Raw genomic sequence first — 22,237 nt, 5'->3', positions numbered from 1 at the left:
TATCTATTTTGCCTCTTGATTTCAATCTAATATCTAAAAAGTTATTAAAAATTGGACTAAATTGATACAATGTCAAAATTTCAAAAAAAAAATTGATACAATTAGAACTATATGCATCAAATTGACATAAAATACAAACCAGGGGTAAGTGATTTGACTTTTATTGTTTCTATGAAATGAGACTATTAGGTTTGGTTGGGGATGTATTATTGGCAACAGCTGCAGAATGTTTTTATATTACATGTTTCATGTTCTGTCAACAGTCTACAAGAAATCTATGATAGTTGTGCTACTTATGACCTGTCAAAACAAGATGAGCTGGGAAGTTCTAATTCATATAAAATTTATTAATTTTTTATTATTAATTCATTAGCATTATAGATGGAAAAAATATGTTATCATGTGTCTTATTAGAAGAGAGGTGGGACTTATTGATTGGTGTAATTTACTTTCCTTTATTTTATTTATTTTTTTAAAGGGTAAATTACACTTACTACGGAAGTTTGAGTTTAATATATATCACTTCCGGACGTTTAGAAAATTACACTAACTCCTCGATTATTGTAATTATTTAGACAGAATGAAAATATTGAGCTCATATATTCTCTTTTCTTACTTTGTTTTAGGCATAGTTTGGGAAGTTAGTTTTGGTGGGTTAGGGGCTAAAATAGCCACAAAAAACAAAATAGGTTATTTTAGTCACAAAAAACAAAACATCAAATCCAACCCATAATCATTACACTCCTCTCTCACAAAAAAAGTCAAAAAAGTCAAAAAGTCAAAAAGCCCTTTCCAAATCAGGCTTTTTAGCCCTAGGCTAAAATAGCCAAAAAATCAAAAGGCCAACCCATTTCCCAAACGAAGGCTTACTCTTTTTTTTTTTGCTTTACCTTTTTTTTTTCAATGTAATTTCTTTTTTATTTTTACTAGGAATTGTTACCTTTTATATAAGTAGGAAGTTTGTGAAATGAGACTATTAACTACAAGGGTATGAATGTAATTTTCAAAACGTCAAAAAATAAGATGTAATTAGATTAAATCTTAGGAAGTATGAGTATAATTTACCTTTTTTTTAAAAGAGTAATGTTGTCATTACCAAATTGTTGCACCAAATTTTCTATCTTACAAATTATTGTATTTGTGCAATCGATCTCACTTTTCATGGATGGATGATATGTAAGGTGTCATCACAGGAATTGGGAATGCCTGCACAGTAGCAGTTGTTGTGCGGCGAAATAAGCCTATTTCGAAACTCATTTTGATAATCTGAATCGTTCATATTTTAGAATATATCAAGTAGAACATGCCTACTAAACATCAAGTTAATCGGATATCGCTTACCTATTCATTCATTCATATTTGTATTCATTTTAATAATTTAAATCACAATTATTATTTATTTTTGTAGATACGAATGTGAGTGAATGAATGGGTAAACGATATCCGATTAACTTGATTTTTTACAAACATCTTCTACTTGATTTATTCTAAAATGTGAACGGTTCAAATTATCAAAATGAATCTCGAAATGGGTCCATTTTGTCGCACAACAACTACTGTTGCGTGAGTTGCGCAGCGACATCCCCCGTCAGTCGTCACATGTTAAGCAAATTTAATACAAAAATTTAATCCTAATATTACTATTTGTAAAAAAGAAAAAAAGAAAGAAAAGGAAAGAAAAAGAAAGTAACATGTTTGATTGTTGGGCTGTATGTGATCTAACATGGTTCTTCTCACAAGGGACTCAAATGTTGTGCTTAATTAGTCAAACTCCATTACAAATATAGCAAATAGTTAATTTATTAATTGTGAAATTCTCAATTATTTTGGAGTGATTAAAACTCTCTCCTTGACTAATTTGCCCTTACATGGAATTGTAATTATTTTGTCTCAATTTCCCCCTTTATCTTTATCAGAAATGAAGGTTAGTTCTTATCCTAATCATTCCTAGATTTCCTTTCTTTTGAAAAAAGAAAAGATAATTATTGTTGGCCTGATTTAAACCATTAATATATATATATATATATATATATTTATGTTCTTCCTTTGATAGTGATGTATGTCACCAGTCCTTGTGGAAAAATTATAGAATATTCTTGGAATATCATGTATCCATACTTCCTAACCAATCATCATTCATTATATCTCCTCATATTTTTCAATCACCCGATATAATACCCCACCTACCCACTTTCTCTATCAATTACAATACTATGAAATATTTCGCATCTATTTATATGATGAAGTGAAAAATTAATAATAATAAAAGAAAAAAAAAAAGAAAAAAAGAAGAAGATAAAAGCTAAAAGTAATGGCTTGGGAAGTTGGGAGTAAAGGGCAAGTGAGAAAGTCTACCTTGAGCCAAATAACTCCTTCAGTACAAGGATGAACTGTGAGGGAGCCCATGTATCTGTAATATTTATCAATCACTCCCAAGTTTCTATTTTCCATTTTATTAGTCATGGATGACATATTACTCATTAACTGAAAAAAAAAAAAAAATCAAGAATCAAAATTAACAGCTCATTACAAGCTTTAATAAATAAATAAATAAAAGCAATATAAAGAGTGGTGCAATCTTTTCATTTTATTGTATTTGTCTCTAAAAAATTAGATAAGTGATCTGTTTTATAAAAACATGCTTGTAATCTATTTTTTTTGGAGATAAAAACTATAAAATAATAAAGTAACAATTATTAAATTGACTTAATTTTTTTCATGAATGATATATGCTGAGAGTATTACAAAATGAACAATTCAAATTTTCAAAATAAGAATCATAATTCATAGGCCTCTTAGATTATTTTAAATTTAAATTTAAACTTGAAAGAAGTTGGTACGAGGTTTAATACCCGAGAGAGAAAAGCATCAGGTTGACCAATAATACTGTAGAGGAGCCCAATAACAGCAATCCCATTGTTCATGTTAAGGTCTGGGCTTACATGAACAAAGTGTAATTCCATGTCGTACCAATTTAACAAATATTAATGTAGCCTCTTTTTTTTATATTTTTTTTTTATGAATTTCCTCAATTATATTGAGCAAAATTATTCAGTGACACTAACGTAGTAATGCCACAAACATATATGCACATTCTTAATTTTTAATGAATTCATGGGTCACACAGAAATTAATTGTGGAGATGTGTTTACAGCATTGCCACAAAGGAGACTGAATAATTTTTGCAATTATAATGAAAGAGTAACAACAGAACGGATTTACTATAAGAGAAACATAAACAAATCGCAAAGTTTGGACACAAAATTCACTGACATTGAGTTGGTTGTCAAATTGTGTGTGAATCATGTGTCTATTTCTGCGTTGGTATCATTTTTGGTATAATGCAAATTATGACATTTGTGAGTTTTATAAGTATTACTTCATTTAATGTTGACTTGTTGCTAATAGGGTGGTGATATAAGCCTATGTTAATTGGATAAGATAGTAAACTTGTACAAAAAAAGGTTTATTAGGTAAAAACTCACATGTGATGTTTGCATTAGGATAGTTGCTTGTGGTTGTGGTATTAGTACACTTATCATGAATATGCATTGATTCACATAAACACACTATCATAATGGTGACCTCTCTATTATAATCCCTAGTGTATATCATTGATAATTGCTAGGGTTGCAGAAAAGAATGAATGAGTAGTCTTGATTCTCACAATATATATATATATATATATATATATATATATTACAGGAGTCATAACTATATATAAAAAAAATGATGAGATATAACTAAACACTACATAAGGTATAATTAATGATCATAACCAAAAAAAAAATCATAATCAATATCACATTGAGTTATAACTGACACCACAACATCTCATAGGGGGTGTTTGGTGTGGATTATAGGGGGTGATTATAGCTTATTTTAATTTGAAAATTTGTGCCAGACTGTTTGGTACACCTTCTGCTTACAGTTTTTAAGACAGAAATAGCTTAAATAAGCTGAGAAAAATTGATTATTTAAAAGTTAGAGAAAGGGTGCTTCTGCTTACAGCTTTCTGATTATCAGTTTTTAACTTACAATAATCCACACCAAACACCCCCCTAACCAAAAACTACAAAAGTTGTAAGTAGTGTTCATTCCAAATAGAATTTTCCCTAATTTTCATTCCAGTACTCATACCAAATAGGCTTCTCTTGGGTCTATATCACCATCAATTAAGCATAGTATGAATTTAAATTGTTCGATCTCATTTTCTGTAGGAGCCATACGCAATGGGCCTTTGGTTTAATAGTGCTTCATCGAGATGACAGCATATATCTATATTCATCAATATTTAGAAGAGAATGGTTATATATCATGCAATTTTTTTTAATTTTTATTTTATTTATTTTGAGGAATGCTAAAATTGAAGATCAAATTGAATGTAAAATACAAAAATGCAAAAATATAATTTGCCCTTATAAAAAAGACACAAGGGTGTTTGGAAATAAGTTATTTTAATAAGTTTTTTGACTTTTATAAAAAGATGTACAGAAAGTCTGATTGGGTGTTTTGGAAATAAATTTTTTGTCCGATGACTAACGTAACATTTTGCTAACAAAAAAAAATGATACAAAAGTTTACTTTCTAAATTTAATGATTTGTAAAATAGATGATTAGTAAATGATTTAAAGAAAAAAAAAACATAAGACCGAAATTTATCTTAAATATTCTAATAAATTACCAAATCATTAAATTAGAAAAATAAATTTAACTTTTAAATTAGAGCAACATTACCATAAAAATAAATAAATAAAATAAAATAAAAACTATGTTAGCACTTTCTCATTTGGGAAATAGGACTACAATACGGTGTTTTCCTCAATGAAAAATGAAAAATATGTATTGGATGCCACAAATATGGAGCAAGCACTCAGCACTAACTAAAACTAACTACTTATTTAACCAACTTATTGACCTGACTTTGGTGGGAAGTCCACTCTTCACAACCATAATTTTTCTAACCTTTTCCACCCACCACCATCATCTCTATCTCACCCTCTCTTCACCCTCCACCTCCCCTATAAATTCAAGTCACAGCATGTTACTCTAAATCATTACAAATTGTGTTAATAAACACCTTAATTAGCAAAGTCAACCCCATGAAGAAGATTGTATTGCACTCATGTTGGGAAAACTTTCATACTTTTTTTTTTGAATTAGAAAATGAGCGACAACTCACAAAATACAAATAATAATATGACTAAAATTAAAGGCAACAAAATAATCATAAAAACACCAAATTTATGTGATTTGATAAAAGTGTCTATGTCCACGAGTCCAACTCCGAATCAACTTTCACTATAATAATCGGATAACAATGGTTTATCTTTAGTCACAACTAGAGATATACAATTATTAAGATATATCCTTGCACCAAGGATCCTCTAGAGTTTTTTTTTCCTAAAGTTTCCTAAAGTGGTGTGTTGTATGGGTGAGATTTAATGCTAAAAAATTGATGTGACTTGTCATTAAATCTCAACCATACAACACACCACTCTAGGAAACTTTAGGGAAAAAAAACTCTAGAGGATCCTTGCTCATATTCTTGAATCACTAATAATATTTAGGGTTAATTACACTAATAGTCCCTATAGTTTGGGACTTGTGTCATTTTGGTCCCTAATTTTTCAATTGTGATACATTTGACCCTGAATTTTGAATCTTGTTCCAAATAAGGACAATTGAAAATATAATTAGATTTTCAAGGGTAAAATCGTCAATTTGATAAAATATAGACTAATTTGACAAAAATAAATGTCCAAAAAAATATTTTTTATTTTTTAAAAATTATTTTTATCCACCAATGATAAAATTATGTAAAATTAATAAAAATTACATGATTAATTTTTTAAAATTAATTTTACATAATCATCATTCAAACACATAATAAAAATTAATTTAGTAAAAATAAATAAATAAATGTCTAAAAGATTTATCAATTTTACATAATTTTATTTTTGGTGGGTAGAAATAATTTTAAAAATTTAAAAATATTTGTTTGACATTTATTTTTGTTAAATTAGTTTATATTTTATCAAATTGACAATTTTATCCTTGAAAAATCTAATGATATCTTCAATTGTCCTTATTTAGAACAAGATTCAAAATTTAAGGTCAAATGTGTCACAATTAAAAAGTCAGGGACCAAAGTGACACAAGCTCCAAACTATGGGGACTATTTGTGTAATTTGTCCTAATATTTATATCATCACCTTAAAGGTAAGTTTCAACAAAATCAACAAAAGATAAAATTTAAGTCTCACCAAAATAGATATCCCAAACTAACAATCCAAAACGCAAAATCCACTCCAATCAAAATGTAGAGTTTGATTTCATGAACAACATGTTGAAATTTCATCAAGATTGGACAAAAAATAATTGTCCAATCTTGGATTGAACTATGAAAAAAAAAAAACCTATCTTTTCTCCCCTTTTTCTCCTCTCTCGGCACTCTGGTTTTTTTTTTTTTTTTTTTTTTTTTTTTGGGCTGTGTGTATCTCTAAACATTAGACAAAAGTCTCTTTTTCTCCTCCTCCTCCTCCTCCTCCTCTTCTTTTTCTTCTTCTTCTTCTTCATATTTTTTTTTTCCTCATATGTTGACAGGTGTACTTTTTGCGACGGTAAAAAATACCGTCTCAAAAAACAGAGTATTTGCGACGGTAAAACATACCGTCTCAAAAAACAGAGTATTTGCGACGGTAGAAAAATACCGTCGCAAAAAGGAGAGTATTTGCGACGGTATTTTCTACCGTCGCAAATACTCTATTTTTTGAGACGGCATTTTTCTACCGTCGCAAATACTCTGTTTTTTGAGACGGTATGTTTTACCGTCGCAAATACTCTGTTTTTTGAGACGGTATTTTTTACCGTCGCAAAAAGTCACTTTTGTGGTTTTTTTTTTTTTTTAAGTGAATATTTTTAAATTTTTAAATATTTTTTTTTAGATGCACTTTACTTAAATGTATCTAAAAAAAAAATTATGAAAAAATATTTTTAAAAATTAATAAATACATACAAATATAAAAAAAATGTATTGAATTATTGTATTTCTTTTGTATTTTTGGTATTTAGTGAATTTTTAAAAGATTTTTTTACTTTTTAGGTATATTTATGTTAGGTGTGTCTAAAAATTAAAAAATTAAATATTAAAAAAATTCAGTAAAAATAATATAACACGGAAAACAAGAAAGTATAATTTTCTCAAAAGAGTTTTTGGAAAACTCTAACCTAACATAGTGATTGTGGTTTTGAGACAGCTTCATATATATACAGTCACAAAATAGTTTGAATAAATTCAATAGTATTTTTCTGTCACAAAAAAATAAATAAAACGATGTCGTCTTACTCTTTTAATATAACATCTCTTTTCATTCATTTTTTCATCTTCCTGTCTCTCTGTATTTATCTCTTTCACTCATCACTCTTCTTTCTCTGTCTGTCTGTGTATCTCTCTCATTTTCTCTCTGTGTCTCTCGCATATCTTTCTTCTCTCTATCTCTTATGTCTTCTCTCTTTATCTCTCTCGCTCATCTTTCTTCTCTCTATCTCTCTCATTTATTTTTTTTTCTCTCTCTCTTATTTATATCTCTCTCTATCTCTCTCGCCCATCTCTCTTTTTCTGTGTCTCTTTCTCGCTCATCTCTTTTCGCTCTATTTCTCTCTTTTTGTCTATCTTTCGCTCATCTCTTGTTTCTCTCTCTTTTTCTATCTCTCATTCTCTCTCTCTCTCTCTCTCTCTCTCTCTCTCTCTTTTTCTGTTTATCTCTCTCTCTCTCTCTCACTCTTACTCTCTCTCACTCATCACTCATCTCTCTCTCTGTATGCTTGTCTATTTGTGTATTTCTCCATCATTATATTCGTCTTGCTCACTCTCTCCGTCTCATATTCTCTACTTATCGAGCTTCTCCTCGATTTATCTATCTTTTCTCTCATCTATTTTCTCTCTCTGTCTCTTTCGCTCATCTCTCTTCTCTCTATCTCTCTCGTTCATCTCTTTTCTCTCTCTGTCTCTCACTCTCTATCTTTTTCTCTCTTTGTGTCTCTCTCTCTCTCTAACTCATCACTCTTCTCTGTTTGTCTGTCTGTCTGTCTCTGTCTCTCTCTTTCTCTCTTTCTCTCGTTGTCTCTCGCTCATATCTCTTCTCTCTATCTCTCTCATCTGTTTTCTCTCTCTGCCTCTCTCACTCATCTCTCTTCTCTTTGTCTTTCTCGCTCATCTCTCTCTTTCTCTTTCTCATTTATCTCTTTTCGCTCTTTCTCTCTTTGTCTATATCTTTTCATCCATTTTTTCATCTTCCTTTCTCTCTTCTCTTTCTCTCTCTCACTCATCACTCTTCTCTCTCTGTCTGTTTGTCTATCTGTCTCTCTTCTCTCTATGTCTCTCTCTTTTTCTGTGTCTCTCTCTCGCTCATCTCTTTTCGCTTTATTTCTCTCTCTTTTTGTCTATCTTTCGCTCATCTCTTGTTTCTCTCTCCTTTTCTATCTCTCCTTCTATCTCTCCTTCTATCTCTTTCTCTCTCTCTTTCTCTCTCTCTCTTTTTTTCTGTCTATCTCTCTCTCTTTGTCTCTCTCTCACTCTCACACTCTCTCACTCATCACTCATCTCTCTCTCTGTATGCTTGTCTATTTGTCTATTTCTCCCTCATTATGTTCGCCTTGCTCACTCTCTCCTTCTCATATTCTCTATTTATCTATCTCTTCTCTCATCTCTTTTCTCTCTCTGTCTCTTTCGTTCATCTCTCTTCTCTCTATCTCTCTCGTTCATCTCTCTCGTTCATCTCTCTTCTCTCTCTATCTCTTTTTCTGTCTCTTACTCTCTATCTTTTTCTCTGTTTGCGTTGCTCACTCTCTCACTCCCGTCTTCTCTATTTACTGAGCTCCCTTTCGATTTATCGATCCACTATAAGAAAATGCACTTTTAGCGACCACTTTGTCTCTCTCTCGCTCATCACTTTGTCTCTGTCTGTTTTTTTCTCTCTCTCTCTCTCTCTCTCTCTCTCTTTATCTCTCTTCTCTATCTGTCTCTCACTTATCTCTCTCTCACCACCCATCTTCTCTACCATATTCACCACTACTGCAAATGTCATTCCACTACTACCACTATTGTCACTCCATCTCTACAACTATCATTACTACCATCATCGCTACCACTCCACTACCACCACTACTACTACCATTATCTCTCATCTACCACCGCTATTCTATCTCCTCTACCACTACCACAACTTCACCACTTATCTCATTCACCATCACTACCACTACCACTATCACCTCTTATTCACCACTTTCACCACTACTGCCATTTCTATCCTCTACCACAAAAAATTAGTTCTTGATTTTTAGTATAAAAAAAAAAAAATGAGTCACAAAAAAATTATTTTCATTGACCACAAAAAATTAACTTTATTTTAATGGAAAATATTATCCCTACTTCTACCAAATAAAAAAAAAAAATTTTTATTCATTAAAATAAATATGAAACAAATAAATTTTCAACCTTACTAAATGTAAAAAAAAATAAAATTCATCAACTATAAAAAAAAAATTATTTTAATAAAAAATAATTTTTTTAACAATTCTTCCGTTGCAAAAAAAAAAAAATCATTTTATTATTTAAATATTCATTTGTAATAAAAATAAAAAAAATTCCAAAAAAATTTCCAATTCCGCCCCCCCCGGGGGTTTCTCCATTCCCACTCGGGTTCTCCTACTCCAAACCCAAAATCCCCAAAAAAAAAACCCTAATATGCACACAGCTCTCTCATTCCTCTCATTTCATCTCATCTCATCAGTCTCTTTCTCACTCTCATTTTCATCTGCACAGATCGACTCCTCACCGATCGACCTCACTCTCTCATTGCACCGATCGATCTCATAGGTAAGCTTCTCTCTCTCTCTCTCTCTCTCTCATCTCATCAGTCTCTCTCTCACTTCATCTCATCAGTCTCTCTCTCACTCTCTCATTTTCGTCTGCACAGATCGACCTCGCAAGATCAACTCCTCACCGATCAACCTCGCAAGATCGACTCCTCGCCGATCGACTTCACGGATAAGCCTCTCTCTCTCTCTCTCTCTCTCTCTCACATCTCATCAGATCTGTTATTTATTTGGAATTAAATATGCTCATTTCTGTTTGGCAATCAGATCTGTGTGTGATTTTTTTTTTTTTATGGCAACAGATCTCTGAGTTGGAATTAAATCTGTTGATTTCTGTTCGAAGTTAAATCTGTGATTGGAATTAAATATGTTCATTTCTATTAGGCAATTAGATTTGTGTTTTTTTTTTTTTTTTTTTTTTGTGTGGCAACAGATCTCTGTGTTGGAATTGAATCTACTCCAAAAAAGTGCAAAATGCTAAAAATATTCCATTTTATTTTTGATTTTGAACTAAATTTTTAATAAGAATCACATTTAGGAAAAAATAAAAATTAAAAAAACACATTAAAAAAAAAAATTCAACACCTTTTTTATGTTAAAATTTGACATTCTCTTCAATCATATAATTTAGTGGGGTCAATTTGATGAAATTCTAAAATATCACATAATTATTTGGGGACACAATTGTTCTTTCATATGCAAAGTGTTCATTGTTATGTTGCAACACCCATTTGATTGCAATAAGACAAGAGTTATGATAATGGCAGCAATTATTTGGGGAAAGTATGATTTAAAATGAATTTTCTAGAACTGTCCTAATTTTCCATGTTCACGCTGAACTTGCTATGGATCCACTCATGCTTTCTTAGTTGAACAAAAGTGAAGCTCTGTTCCAAATGTACCAAACCCTGTTGTAATTCTTGTAGTCTGTCTTACTAGAATTGTTCACCCACTTGCGAATCTATAATCTTCTCAGCATAGTCTAATATATGCAATTACACATTATATATATATATATATATAGGTGAGGTGGTGCTAGCATGGAGACGGGCGTTTGATAAAAAAATCAAGAAGAAGAACGGAGAGGAAGGGAGAGATAGAGAGGGTAGGCAGAGAAATAGATAGGGAAGATGGGTAGACAGAGGGTAGATGGGGACACAGGTTAGATACTGAGGGAGAAGAGTGGAGAAACAGACGGTAGAGTGTTGGGCGGAAACATCATCTGAAGAATTGATCTGAACCATGAATAGATATTAAAATTGATTTGAGCCAATCAAAGAAAATATCTCTTACATTTTATACATTTTTAAAAACACTACTCTCTTATTATATAGATTTATCAATTAAAATAACCAATAAACCCACCTCCCAAGCGGATTACTTTTCGTTGCTATTGGTGTGGGTCCGCGCGCACACAGCCACAGCCACAGCCACAGCCACACACATGCCGCTTGAGAAACCTATGTTTGTTTTGTTGACTTTCACGACACATCTCTCTCATCATTTGCATTATCATCTATTTATATTAAATCAAAAAGACCCCAAAACGAAATATCACTCACAGTATTTGAGTTATGTGAGCAATGCCCACTGTGTTTCACTGTTCACTTGAGTGAATCCTCTTTTGCTGCTCTCATCTCCTTGAGATCTGTTCATGAGCCTAAACTGCTTTCTGGGTATTGCTTAAATTTCTCAAGTATGTATCACATTCAAAATATATATATATATAGTATTTTGTCCTTTATTTGTTTATCTACTTGCTTATTTATTCCTTAATTTTAGTTTCCAAGTCCAATGAAATGAGAAACAAAAAATTTTCATTTCTACCTGCTAAAATGGTTTGTATTGTTAATTTTCAGAAGATTTTCTTTATACTGTGTTTGGTTGGTAATTTGGAAAAGAAAAATGGAAAAAGTATGTGAAACTATGTTCATATTTCACTTTTTTTTTTCTTTTTTTCCGTTTCCAATTTCCTTCTCAAATCTCCCAACCAGCGTGTATTTGGATCGTGGATTTATAGAGTGATTTGTGGATTGAAAATAAAAATTTTCGTTTCTCTTTTGCCCTTCCTTTCCTGTTGTATTCCTTTCACAAATCCAAGATTCAAAACAATTGTTTGCTGGTGGAAAGTTTTTGTTGACAGTTTGATAAGTTTGAGACTCTGTTTGGTTCATAGATTTGAGGGCCTTTTTCCTTTCTCTTTCCAAATCTCACTCCAAATCCATGAACCAAGCACATTAGGTGAGAGTGAAGTCAGGTTTCATGGTTTGATTTCACTGCTTCTAATATTGTATGTTTCTTGGGTAGATGGCATATGATTGAAAAAGAAAATTGGGAATCATTGCAAAATCACCAGAACTTTTTTATTCGAACCCTATATCTGCTTGAAAAAGAAAAGAAAAGAAAAGAAAATTTGTAGAATTGGATTTCTAATGAATTGACTTATGTTCGCTTATCTTGCTAAGCTGTCCATTGTAGTTGTTCAACTTAAAAACCATTCCCAATTGCTCCGTTCATTGCAGTTTTGGCACATTTTTTGAGCTCCATCAGTGTTTGATTAAATTCCCAAACGGAGGCAATCCCTAAACAATCAAACACCAGTTTGTAGAAAAAAGCCATGGAAGAAGAAGATAACTATACAAAAGATGGGACCGTAGATTACCGTGGTAATCCGGCCAATAAGAAGAAAACAGGAACCTGGAAAGCCTGCCCTTACATCCTAGGTATTTTATGTTTTCCATTGATTATTCATGTTACCAGAAATTGATAATTTTGAAGAATTTTTTATTTGATTTTTTTGTTTATGTACAGGGAATGAATGTTGTGAAAGATTAGCATACTATGGAATGAGCTCCAATTTGGTGCTTCGAATTCTTATGGGATGTTTGATAAAAATTCTATAAGAAGTGTTGTGAGAGGTAAGTATTGGGTTAAACATCAGGGCCACATTTGATTGTTGGATTATTTTTTGTGGGATTAAATATTATGGGATTATTAATAGGATTGTGAGAGATAAGTTATATCATGGGATTAGATAATTGTAGAATCACTTGAATGGATTGTACCCTGCTAATAATTTGAACTCTCTGTTTTAAAGCTGATTATTTTAGTATTATGATATTGGATTGTCATATATGAGGTTCTTAATTTCGGTGAACCTGCCAATATGTATTCTTCATTTATTTGGATTAGATTGTTCTATTGTATACATAACAGGCATGGTAAAATATATTCATGAAAATGATCATGAAAGATTCTCCACTGTTAGATTACACATATAATAAAACCTCACACATTAATCAAAGGACAAAATCGACAAACGGGGTCGGATTGGTACGAAACTTGGCACACACGACCGCCTAGGCACGAGAGACTTGTGGGAGAAGACGGGGCTCGAATTCGAGGAGTTAAAGCCGGATTTCACTTTAGGCAAACTACTTCCTTAAGAAACTTGAATTCGAGGAGTTAACGCCCCAAAATTACCAAACGGCGTCGGTTTAGCACGAAACTTGGCACACACGACCGCCTAGGCACGAGAGACTTGTGGGAGAAGACGGGGCTCGAATCGGGTTTCCGGTTTGGGAGTTAGAGTCGGATTTCACTTTAGGCAAACTACTTCTTTAAGAAATTTCTTTTCGAGGCGTTAACGCTCCAAAATCACCAAACGGCGTCAGTTTAGCACGAAACTTGGCACACACGACCGCCTAAGCACGAGAGACTTGTGGGAGAAGACGGGGCTCGAATCGGGTTCCCGGTTTGGGAGTTAGAGTCGGATTTCACTTTAGGCAAACTACTTCTTTAAGAAACTTCTTTTCGAGGCGTTAACGCCCCAAAATCACCAAACGGCGTCGGTTTAGCACGAAACTTGGCACACACGACCGCCTAGGCACGAGAGACTTGTGGGAGAAGACGGGGCTCGAATCGGGTTCCCGGTTTGGGAGTTAGAGTCGGATTTCACTTTAGGCAAACTACTTCTTTAAGAAACTTCTTTTCGAGGCGTTAACGCCCCAAAATCACCAAACGGCGTCGGTTTAGCACGAAACTTGGCACACACGACCGCCTAGGCACGAGAGACTTGTGGGAGAAGACGGGGCTCGAATCGGGTTCCCGGTTTGGGAGTTAGAGTCGGATTTCACTTTAGGCAAACTACTTCTTTAAGAAACTTCTTTTCGAGGCGTTAACGCCCCAAAATCACCAAACGGCGTCGGTTTAGCACGAAACTTGGCACACACGACCGCCTAGGCACGAGAGACTTGTGGGAGAAGACGGGGCTCGAATCGGGTTCCCGGTTTGGGAGTTAGAGTCGGATTTCACTTTAGGCAAACTACTTCTTTAAGAAACTTCTTTTCGAGGCGTTAACGCCCCAAAATCACCAAACGGCGTCGGTTTAGCACGAAACTTGGCACACACGACCGCCTAAGCACGAGAGACTTGTGGGAGAAGACGGGGCTCGAATCGGGTTCCCGGTTTGGGAGTTAGAGTCGGATTTCACTTTAGGCAAACTACTTCTTTAAGAAACTTCTTTTCGAGGCGTTAACGCCCCAAAATCACCAAACGGCGTCGGTTTAGCACGAAACTTGGCACACACGACCGCCTAGGCACGAGTGACTTGTGGGAGAAGACGGGGCTTGAATCGGGTTCCCGGTTTGGGAGCCGGATTTCACTTTAGGCAAACTACTTCTTTAAGAAACTTGAATTCGAGGCGTTAACGCCCCAAAATCACCAAACGGCGTCGGTTTAGCACGAAACTTGGCACACACGACCGCCTAGGCACGATAGACTTGTGGGAGAAGACGGGGCTCGAATCGGGTTTCCGGTTTGGGAGTTAGAGTCGGATTTCACTTTAGGCAAATTACTTCCTTAAGAAACTTGAATTTGAGGAGTTAACGCCCTAAAATCACCAAACGGCGTCGGTTTAGCACGAAACTTGGCACACACGACCGCCTAGGCACGAGAGACTTGTGGGAGAAGACGGGGCTCGAATCGGGTTCCCGGTTTGGGAGTTAGAGTCGGATTTCACTTTAGGCAAACTACTTCTTTAAGAAATTTGAATTCGAGGCGTTAACGCCCCAAAATCACCAAACGGCGTCGGTTTAGCACGAAACTTGGCACACACGACCGCCTAGGCACGAGAGACTTGTGGGAGAAGACGGGGCTCGAATCGGGTTCCCGGTTTGGGAGTTAGAGCCGGATTTCGGTCCAGTCAAAATTATTTACTAAACTATCTTTCTAATTATATAGTTGTCAATTTTTTTTTTATATTTTTCTATAATTAAAATATTAACACATTATATGGTTTTTAATTATTTTTATCTTGTTTTTTTCAGATATTTCCTGAGTAGCAGTTGGCTTTTTCTGGAATGCGGGCGTATCAAGATTATGACTAATTTTTTTTTTGTAACCCACGAACGAATGAAGACGAAAACTTTTGATTTTGATTTTGATTTATGTTATTTAAATTTGGGAGCAACATTATGTATGTATTATGCGACGTTATGTAGTGGCATAATTTTTATTGTTATGAATTTTTATTTATGTATTGCTATGAATGGAACAATATTATTAATTTTCATTATTTGTCAATTTTTGTTTATGTACGTATTTATATTATTCTGTAATTTTTCAATTTTTTATATTTATTTTTTATCTAATACAGGTTATTTTAATTTTTTTAATAATTTATCAGCAGGGTTTTTTTTTTTTTTTTTTAATTTTTTGAGACGGGAGAAGAACCCGTCGCAAAAACCATTAATAGGCTTTTGCGACGGTACCAACACAGTCGCAAAAGCTGTCTTATTGAATGTACAGGACACCTTTAGCGACGGTAAACCGTGCCGTCGCCAATACTTATAAGATGCCAGAGCCTTTAACGACGGTAATGTTACCGTCTCAAAAACTCACTTTTAGCGACGGGAATTACGTGCCGTCGCGAAAAGTGATTTTTTCCCCATTATTTGCGACGGTAAAAATGCCGTCGCAAAAAACACACCTTACCGTCGCAGAAATTAATGGCGACGGTAGTTACCGTCGCGAAAGGTCTTTTGCAACCCCATCTGTCGCGACCCCCCCCTTACCGTCGCAAAAAACCACATTACCGTCGCAAAAGGCATTAGCGACGGCTTCCGGGAGCATTTGCGACGGCCGTTTACCGTCGCAAAAAACAAATTTTTTTGTAGTGGTACTAAGCTTTCCTGGAAGCTTTACAAAACTATTTTAGTAAAGTAAATAAATTATAACTTGTGAGACCCACCCCCGCCTAGGAGCGACACCACCCAACATTTCAGGAAAATGTTTGGGACTCTCATAAAGGAGGACTCCTACGACCCCCCATTGATATATTGACCATTGATATGTTTAAATTTTTTTGAAGGTTATGTCTGAAAGTGACATGAATAGTTCAGATCATTTTGAAAGTTGTAAGGGTTGTGTTTTGTGAAGGTCTCTATCATTACTGCAATATCTCATTCCTTCTGCTGCTAGTGGCGGCGGACTTGACTTGCAGTGTTACCAACATGAAGATGGTGGCTAAGGCAGAGGTGGAGGCAGTGAGCTCGGCCTAAGATGACGAGCCTAATATAAATAATCACCATACCATTCCGAGAAAGTCGTGGGACAACCAAAATCAACATGGACCGGCCTCGGACAGTCAGTCCAAGAATGGAAGCTCAATTGGTATTCACAGTTAACTCATTAGCACTGTATAGAAATCGATCACAAAATCAGACACAATTCTCTTATATGAAATGGATCTTAATCTTTTGTAAGTTTCACACTTACGTGATAGAGTCGTGTTCGATTTTTGTGATTGGTTTGTGTGGAAGTAGAAGAGGAAGTGAAGTGGTTTTTGTGAAGAACAAATGTATGCTTAATAGGTTTGTGAGCTCATATAAATGGACTTGACTGGCAAAGTTCATAGCTAGTAAGTTTGGATTGTATCATGCATGTGACTTGTTTGAAGTTATTCGAAAGTTTTATGCGGGTATGGTATGGATGCTTTATGAGTATGTTGATATGATAAAACTTTAAAAAAAAAAAAAAAATTAGATGCTGATATCAATAGGGTACATCTATAAATTTTTAATTTTTTCATAATTTATAATTTGAAATTCAATCTACAAATCAAAATTAAAAAGAGAAATTATAAAATCAAAAATCATAGTTTAATAATATTCATACCAAAACAAAGTTGATAAGTTATTTTAATGCCATTAAATAAGAGAAATTACAAAATAAAATTTCATTCCAAAAGTAAGCTAAGCAAAATTTAAAAACTTGAAATTTTAATTTTCTCTTTTATCAACTTTATCATTGAATAATACATTTTCCATTTTTGGCACATCAAGCAATTTTTTTTGCAATTTTAAGTAAATTAGAACTATTTAATAAATTAAATATATCTTCACCAATATCTTATAACTTGGTGTATCCTGATGTACCCATTCTATATCTATGAAGTATCCAACCGCCAAATAATGTATAACATGTAGCCGGTACATATAGATTTTAATTCTCTTCATTACATGTTTATAACGAAAGATTTTCATTAAATATCTTAATGGCTATAAAATAAAAATGTAAATATATAATTATTTTAAATGTAAAAAAATCCTTACATTTATTATTGGATGATGTAATAGAGTCTTTTCATTACAAATATATAATGGAAAGGATTACAATTCAATACGTATTTCGAATATCCGGTACGCATGCATCCCTATCGATACACATACCAGTGTTCGGTACCTACTTGATAAAAATATGACAATATTTTCAAAATACTCATACTTCATAAATTTTATGTAAGGAAGAGAGAAAACTATGTACTATTATAAAATTAAAATACATAATATAAATTAAAATAAAAATAACCATACTTCATAGATTTTAGAGAAGACTATGTATTATTTTGAAATAAAATATATAATATGAATTTAAATTTATCGTGATATGACTAGAGCTGATTTAGGGGAAAGGGAAGTAAGGAAAAATTATTTATTAGTTTAGGGGTATTATGTGACCATATTTTTTATTAATCATAAATTATCATATTTTTTTATATTTTGTAATCACTTAACATAAAATTATAAATTTCACATCTTCTACTAATCACAGTATACTTAAAATATCACGTGGCCATGTTTAAGGATCACCAAATAACTTCTCAGCAAGTATGACCGGCTTTTTAGACTCGCAAAAATTGACAAAAAAATTACCCAAATACTTTTAACCTTTTATGGTATAGTAAGCCAAAAAATAGGGCACTATCCTCCTAGTCCAAAATCCAAAGGCTCCAGGATAAGAGCCGTTAGGCCCGTTTGTTCTCAGAGAGAAAATGGAGAAGAATTTATAGTAAGGGGATTAAGTAAAATTGTGTTTGTTTTGATAATAGTTGTTAAATATTAAAAAATAAAAAAATTGTGTTGTTTAGATTGATAGTGAGGAAATTAAGTAAAATTGTGTTTGTTTTGATAATAGTTGTTAGTGTAGAAATTATTAAATTATTTTTATATAAAATAATAAAAAAATACAAAATACAAAAACATTAAACATTAAACATTAAAAAATAAAAAAAATAAAAAAAATTCAGAAAAAATAAAACAAATAAAACAATGATTTTTACTTAACAAAAAATACAAAAAATTAAACACTAATGTAAAAAAAAAAATATGCCCAACATGTAAAAAATTAAAAAATAAATAAAAAATTTCTAGTTCAGCGGACTATTTTTCTAATACCACCTCCACCTCCTTCATCCCAATCCTCTTTTCAAGGCCCAACCTAATTCTCTCCTCCATCTCAATCCCTTTTCCAAATCTACAAACAAACACAACATTAAATGAGTCTCACCTCTATCTTAATCCCATCTCTCCCTTTATACCCAAAACAAACGGGGCCTTAGCAAAATCCTTTCGGGTTGGGCTTCACTCCGATCAGTATCTAAACTGTAGATTAGAGTGTTGTTTAGATTTTTAGATTTTATTACAAGTCTTATTTAAAAAATATTATTCATAAAAAAAATAGATTAATCAAATAATCGTAATCTATTTATTTTTTTGCATTTGTCTAAAAAAATGTAAATAAGAAATGTGTTTTTTAAAATAGAACATTCATTTTTTTAAACAAATGTAATAAAACAAAAATATTATGATTTAAATCAACCTATTTTTTTATATACTTGATATACACAAAAGATCCTAAAAATAAATTGACAACATCCTCCAATCCATATTATGGACGGGAGAGAACTCACATCGTGTTCTTAAATACAAAAATATAGGGTTTGTTTGAGAAGTGGGTTAGTTTTTTGGCCTTTTGACCATTTTAGTTTGGGGTTAAAAAGTCTTATTTGGGAAGGATTTTTTAGTTTTTTTAACTTTTTGTGATAGTAAGAATGTAATGATTATGGGTTGGATGTGATGTTTTATCTTATTGAGCTAAAAATCCTATTTTGTCTTTTTTGTTGTTAAAATAATCTCAAACCCAACCCAACCCAATCCTTCTTCCCAAACGAAGTCATAATTTGTTGATTTTGGCAGTTTATACACTCAAGGTTTCAATTTTTTAAATAATTCATTTGTTAATTTTGTTTTTTTATTTCTTAAAGCACGGTTAGATAATATAAGATATCAATATATATAATATGTATATGAATAGATATATTTTATACATTTGCACCCATAATTATAAACGAGCTTAAAAACTCGGGATATTTTTAGTTTTCAAAAGTTTCTACTTGATTTCATGAATAATAAAAAAAGAGTTACTTTTTGGCTATTAAAGTAAAGAAAAATATATTTTAACTGTTATTACTATTATAATTTTTAAAAAAAATTAATAGTATCCATCTTACTTGGTGAATGTTACAAAAATCATATTTTTTTGGAACTATTTTCATCAATTTTTTAAACAGTAACTTTATCCTACAAAAAAGTTATTACAAAAAGAAGAAAAAAAAAAAAAGAAGAGAAAATTACAATAAAAAAAAATCAGAATTTGACCTTAATAAATTTTTAATTTTATTAATTTTAATTTTAATATTAATTTTATTTTTAATCTAAATTATTTGAGTAAAATTAAGAGAAAAAGAAAGTTCCCAAAAAAAATTACAAAAACAGAATTACCAAGCCAAACCTTATTGTCAAAAAGTCATATGGGACCTAGTGTATTTACTCTTTTTCGAAATTGGATAAGTTTATAATTATTGAGAACAAAAAGCTTTGTGGGCCCAATTTTCTTGGAAAAATTTTGCCATCCACGTCGGATAATTGATTCTTCTTCCCCACACAGGATTGGCCCCCACTCAAATCATGCTGAACTCTCATCATCCCCGCTCCCATCTTTATTTTTCTATCCGAAATGTTATTTGTAAGGGAGATGCTAGAGAGCTCTAAATCTAGAGCTCTAATTTGAGCTCTAGTGATGTGTCCAAGCAATAAAAAAAAAAAAAAAAAAAAGACAAGGCACAAACATCACATCAGAGTGGGTCTCACATTCCCATTAGAGCTATTAGAGCTCCTATATTAGAGCTCTAAAGCATTTTTGTATTTGTAATTAATTTCTTACATTTTTTTTTAATATAATGTTGCTTATGCTCAAAAATTAGATTTATTTTTTAAAATTCAACAATATGATAGTCTGTTAAAATATTTAAGGTAATTATCTCTTTCTTTCATATTTTTCTCTAATTATTCACAAATTATCGTAGTTATATATCATTAAGTTTGGAAAATGGTTTTATGTATCATATTTGTGGGGATATATTTTCTGAGTACCAATACGTGGCAAGGTGACGCCGACGTGTCAGCCGAGGTGCCACGTGTCTTGGTCGTTGTGCCGAGGTCATCTCGGCTAGGCCGAGGTTGCCTCCGAAGATATCGGAAACCGAGATAAGCGGATAAGGGACAAGAGTCCTAGAATGAAGAGGGAACTCAACTTGGATATGGACAAGAGTCCTAGATTGGGAGAAGACTTCAGTTTGGGTAAAGATAAGACTCTTAGAGAGTTTATCCTAATCCCACTGGGAGTCCCAGATTAGCAGTAATCCTAAGTCCATTAGGACCAAGCTCCTATTGGGACTAGGATTGTATTGGCTATAAAAGAGAGGCACCCCCATGGGTCTAAAGTATGCTTTTTATGCTCAAACTTGTGAGTTTAGTACCTGATTTATCTTTGAGAGATATACTGACTTGATCGTCGGAGTGCCCCCGGGTGGTCGAAACCATCGCGGGATTCTTATATTTCTGTTGCTGGTCAGTTAGGTGCCATCTATTCTGCCAGTGCTCTCCAGCTGGTTACTAAGCGGGCAGTGTGGTCGAAAAATCACCCACACAATTTGGCGCCGTCTGTGGAAAAGAAAGAAGAATAGATGGCCAATGACGGACAGAAGGATCAGATTTGAGATAACGCTCCTGTTGGGAGTGGGAGACCTATCAACCTTGATGTTGAAGGGGACGACCGCAACACAGAAACTCGTGACCAGAGTCACGGAGTGAAAGACACCGGCCGGGATGGTAACGTACCAAAGACAATAGATCGAAGCGGATACTACAACGAAGATGACCTCCAGGTATGGAAGGATAGATACCTGCGGATGAATGAAGACCCTTCCAGAAGGGATGCAAAGACAGGGGGCTTGAGCGCTCCCAAGAAGATAACATTCAAGTATAGAAGAGCTCAACCTGAGTGAGCAAATCCCGGATTCCAGATCCCAGAAGACATGATCTCAGCCTAGATGAGTAGGTCCGAGAAAAGAAGAGCTCAACCTGAGTGAGCAGATCCAAGATTCCAGAAGATAAGATCTCGACACCTGAGTCCGAGAATAGAAGAGAAAAGCTCAGTGAACAAATCTCAGATCCCAGAAAATAAAAAAGAAAACACACAAGGTTGAACTGCAGTTAGCCAAGTTGAAGACCTTTTATAAGGTTCGCAAAGGAGTATGTGGAAGCCATGCAGGGGGCAGAGAGAAGAAGAATATGTTTACCACTTGTTGAAATTTGTAGCAATTTACAAGTTGGTTAAACCAATATGATGCTTAACCGAAGTTAAGCCAAGATGATACTTAACCGAAGTTAAGCCCAGATGATGTTTAACCGAAGTTAAACCGAGACGATGCTTAACCGAAGTTAAGCCGAGATGATACTTAACCGAAGTTAAGCCGAAATAATGCTTAACCGAAGTTAAGCCCAGATGATGTTTAACCGAAGTTAAACCGAGACGATGCTTAACCGAAGTTAAGCCGAGATGATGCTTAACCGAAGTTAAGCTGAGATGATGCTTAGCCGAAGTTAAGCCCAGATGATGTTTAACCGAAGTGAAACCGAGACGATACTTAACCGAAGTTAAGCCGAGATGATGCTTA

At 33.3% G+C, this 22,237-nt stretch overlaps 1 long non-coding RNA gene across 1 annotated transcript; it reads left to right on the top strand.

Moving 5' to 3' along the window:
* The first annotated feature begins 11,387 nt into the window (after positions 1-11,387).
* LOC145822436 (uncharacterized) lies at positions 11,388-15,418 on the top strand. The gene is made up of 4 exons (XR_014363713.1): positions 11,388-11,575; positions 12,402-12,602; positions 12,691-12,797; positions 15,207-15,418. It is a non-coding gene; the product is annotated as an uncharacterized LOC145822436 (long non-coding RNA).
* The last annotated feature ends 6,819 nt before the right edge of the window (positions 15,419-22,237 follow it).

The sequence above is a fragment of the Camellia sinensis genome, chromosome 3 (assembly GCF_055761805.1).
Source record: "Camellia sinensis isolate YWXY chromosome 3, ASM5576180v1, whole genome shotgun sequence".
Taxonomy (NCBI): Eukaryota; Viridiplantae; Streptophyta; class Magnoliopsida; order Ericales; family Theaceae; genus Camellia; species Camellia sinensis.
The sequence above is the reverse complement of the archived record's forward strand: the minus strand, read 5'-3'. Positions and strand labels throughout refer to the sequence as shown.